The sequence below is a fragment of the Micromys minutus genome, assembly GCF_963924665.1.
Source record: "Micromys minutus genome assembly, chromosome: 1".
Classification (NCBI taxonomy): domain Eukaryota; kingdom Metazoa; phylum Chordata; class Mammalia; order Rodentia; family Muridae; genus Micromys; species Micromys minutus.
This window is the reverse complement of record NC_137969.1, coordinates 194,716,409-194,720,885: the sequence shown is the minus strand read 5'-3', so window position 1 is coordinate 194,720,885 and position 4,477 is coordinate 194,716,409. Positions and strand designations below refer to the sequence as shown.

At 35.4% G+C, this 4,477-nt stretch overlaps 1 pseudogene across 1 annotated transcript; it reads right to left on the bottom strand.

Annotated features, from left to right (window-relative positions):
- Window positions 1-3,120: 3,120 nt before the first annotated feature.
- LOC308439995 (proteasome subunit alpha type-6-like) lies at window positions 3,121-3,852 on the bottom strand (annotated as a pseudogene). Its single transcript has one exon. The product of its transcript is annotated as a proteasome subunit alpha type-6-like (transcript).
- Window positions 3,853-4,477: the final 625 nt, after the last annotated feature.

Here is a 4,477-nt window from a genome sequence, read left to right as displayed (position 1 = left end):
ATGATGATTGATCTGTAAGGCAGCTTGAGGTCACAGAAGGTAATTCCTCAGGAAGTTCTTTTATTGTTGAGAATAGTTTACACTATCCTGGATTGTTTTATTATTTCAGATGAATTTGGAAATTACTCTTTTCAACTCTGTGAAAAATTGAGTTGGAATTTTGATTGGGACTACACTGAATCTATAGATTGCTTTAGACTAGATGTCCATTTACACTATGCTGATCCTTCCAATCAATTAGCACAGGAAATCTTTTTATCTTCTGAGATCTTCTTCCATTTTCTTTTTCAGAGACTTGAAGTTCCAGTTTATAGATCCTTCACTTACTTAAATAGTGTCACCCCAATATATTTTATATTCTTTGTGTGTAATGTGAAGGGTGTTGATTCCCTAATTTCTTTCTCAGGCTGTTTATCTTTTGAGTAGAGGAAGACCACTGATTTATTTGAATTAATTTTATTTTCAGACACTTTGCTGAAGTTGTTTATCAGCTGTAGGAGTTGTCTGGTAGATATTTTGGGATCACTTAACTATATTATCATATCAACTTCAAATAGGAATATTTTGACTTCTTGATTTCCAATTTGCATCCTTTGACTAACTTTTGATGTCTAATCGCTCTGAATAGAATTTCAAGTACTATATTGAATAGGTAGACTGAGAGTGGTCATCTTTGTCTAGAACATGATTTTAGTAGGATTGCTTCTAGTTTCTCACCATTTAGTTTGATGTTGACAACTGGTTTGCTGTATATTGCCTTAGTACATTTAAGTATGAGCCTTGAATACCTGATCTTTCCAAGACTTTTAACATGAAAAGGTGTTAGATTTTGTTAAATGCAGTCTCAGCATCTAATGAGATGCTTATCTGTTTTTGTTTTCTTGAGTATGTTTACATAGTGGAAAATGTTGGTGGATTTTCATAAATGGAACCATATCTGTATCCCTGGGATATAGGCTACCTGATCATGGTCAACAATTATTTTGATGTGTTCTCAGATTTGGTTTGCAACAATTTTACTGAGTAATTTTCTTTCTTTTTTTCGTTTTTCTTTTTGCATTACTGTTTATAAGAAAAATTGTTCTGAAGTTTACTTTTTTGTAGGGTCTTTGTGTGGTTTAGGTATGAGCATAATTCTGGCTTCAAAGAATAAGTTGGGTAGTATTTCTTCTGTTTCTATTTTGTGGAATAGTTTGGAGAGTATTGGTATTAGGTCTTCTATAAAAGTGTTATAGAATTCTGCAGTAGACCCATCTGGTCCTGGCTTTTTTGGTTGGAAGAGTTTTGATTACTGCCTGTGTTTCTTCAGGGCTTAAGGGAATGTTTATATGGTTTTTCTGACCCTAATTTAACTTTGATACCATACCTGTCTATAGAATTGTTCATTTCCTCTAGATGTTCCAGTTTTGCTGAGTATTGGCTTTTGTAGTAGGATCTGATGACTTATTGAATTTCCTCAGTTTTTGTTGTTATGTCTCCCCTTTCCTTTCTAATTTTTAAAAATTTGGGTGCTCTCTCTGCACCCTCTCTTAGTCTGGCTAAGGGTTTATCAATCTTGCTAATTTTCTCAAAGAACCAGATCCTGTTTTTTTTGATTCTTTGTATAATTCTTTTTGTTTCTACTTTGTTAATTTCAGCTATGATTTAAATTATTTCCTGCAGCCTTCTTCTCTTGGGCGTATCTGTTTCTTTTTGTTCTAGAACTTTCAGGTGTGTGGACAAGCTGTTAGTGTATGCTCTCTCCAGTTACTTTTTGGAGCCACTCAGAGCTATGCGTTTTTCTCTTAGCACTGCTTTCATTTTATTCCATCCATTTGGGTTTGTTGTCCCTTAATTTTCATTAAATTCTAGATAGTCTTTGATTTCTTTCTTTATTTCTTCCTTGACCAACCTATCATTGAGTAGAACATTTTTCAGTTTCCATATGTATGTTGGAATTTTGTTGCTTTTGCTGTTATTGAAGACAAGTCTTAGTCCATAGTAATCTGATAGCATGAATGGGGTTATATAGATCTTCTTGTATCTGTTGAGGCCTATTTTGTGACATATTCATATGTTCAGTTTATCAGAAAGTGCTGTGAAGAAATTTTATTCTTTTGTTTTAGAGAGAAATATTCTATAGATGTTTGTTAAATACATTTGGTTCATAAGTTTTGTTAGTTTTACTGTGTCTCTTTTTAGTTTCTGCTTTCGGGATCTGTCCATTGATCAGAGTGGGGTCTTGATGTCTTCCACTATTATTGTGTTTGGTACAATATACGATTTCAGCTTTAGTAGAGTTTCTTTTATAAATGTGGGTGTCCTTGTATTTGGAGCATAGATGTTGAGGATTGAGAGTTCATCTTGATAAATTTTTCCTTTCATGAGCAAAAAGTGTCTTTCCTTATTTTTTGATAACTTTCGGCTGAAAATATATTTTATTCGATATTAGGATGGGTACTTCAGCTTGTTTCTTGGGACCATTATTTGGAAAGTTTTTTTTTTTTTTTTTTTTAACCTATTACTGTGATGTAGTGCCTGACTTTGTTGATGAGATAAGATTCCTATATGCAGCTAAATGCTGGGTCCTGTTTACATATCTAGTCTCATAGTCTCATAGTCTCTCTCTCTCTTTCTCTCTCTCTCTCTCTCTCTCTCTCTCTTTTGAATTGGGATTTGAGTCCATTGTTGTTTAGAGATATTAAGGTATAGTGATTGTTGTTTCATGTTATTTTTGTTGTTAAAGGTAGAATTATTTTTGTGTGTGTGTTTATCCCCCCTTTGGTGTTTGTTTCAAGATTAGTTTCTTGATTTTCCTAAGATGAAGTTTCCCTCTTTGATGCGGAGTATTCCATCTATGATTCTTCGTAGTGTTGGACTCGAGCACAGATATTGTGTAAATTCAGTTTTGTCCTGAATTATCTTGGTGTCTCCATTTATAGTAATTGAGAGTTTTGTTGGATAAGTAACCTAGGCTGGCATTTGTGTTCTTTTTACGGTCTATTTTTTTCTCTAAAAGCACTGTTTTATTTATAAAGTCCTAGCCAGTCAGTGGCAGGAGAGTCTCAGGGCCTCTATCATGGCGGCTTGTTACCGAGCACACAGGCACACGGCACCATAAATCTGGTAAGCTGTAAGCGTTCAGTCTCTCTCCGCTAGAGCAACAAGGTGAGCGTCAATCTCTGCTTCTGTAAGAATCCTGATTTAGGATTTTCAACTCTAACTACTCCGACTTCTATTTCTAAAGGTTTGAAATTAATCGACAGAACAGTAGACAGGCATGTAATTGTAGATTCCACTGTCTGTTCAAATGTCCAATCAAATTTCTTCTTCACTTTTTTTCAAGGAAGCTGGTTGACTGTTTAACTCCTGCTGCAGTGGCTTTAAAGCCACAGTAGTAGCCTGCAGGATCACACTTGTACACTTGAGGGCCTTGTTCTTCATCTATACCAATTAAACTCATACAACAACCAAGTGGCCTCATTTCAGCATTCTGTGTGTAGACTTGAGAAATATCAGCAATTCTTTTACACAGCATGTCCTCAGGAATCTCATAGCCAATCTGTATTTCCAATTAGCTGCCTCATAGCGTGCCCTCTGTACCTGGGATCTGCTGTCAGCTGTCATCCCTGTCATCACGCAGCAAATGTTTTCCGTTATCTTGAATAGGTGAGTCACTGTGCTGGAATCCAGTAGTTTGTCAGGTACTTTCTTCTGTGTGACAATAACTGTGCAGTCCTTCCCTCTGACAGCTACAGATGTAAGTCCACCCTGGTTAATAGCCTTAAAAGCATATTCTACTTGGTAGAGTCAGCCCTCGGGAGAGAAAATAGTAATGTGATGGTCAAAACCGGCGCTGGAACCACGGGACATGGCGTTCCCGCTATTTCAAACACAGTCTCCTTTTTATGGTCTTATTAATGTCTGTTCAGGATCTTCTAGCTTTCATAGTCTTTGATGAGAATCTGGTATAATTCTGATTGGTCTGCCTTCCTATGTTACTTGTTTTTTTCCTTACTGCTTTTAGTATTCCTTATTTTTTGAATATTTGATGTTTGACTATTATGTGTTGGAAGGTATTTGTTATCTGGTCTAATATATTTCAATTTCTGTAGGATTCCTGTATGTTCATGTTGATCTCCTTCTTTATGTTAGAGAAGTTTTCTTCCATAATTTTGTTGTAACTATGTACTCGGCCTTTTGTTTGGGAATCTCTTTCTTCTACACATATTATCCTTACATTAGGTCTTCTCATTGTGTCCTGGATATCCTGAATGTTTTAGGTTAGGAGCTTTTTGAATTTTGCACTTTTTTTTTTTACTGTTGTGTCCATATTTTCTGTGGTATTCTCTGTTCCTGAAATTTTCACTTCCATCTCCTGTATCTGTTGGTGATGCTTGTTTCTATGGCTCCTGATGTCTTTCCTAGGTTTTCTATCTCCAGGATTGTATCTTTTTGTCATTTCTTTATTGTTGATATTTTTGTTTTTAGAACCTGA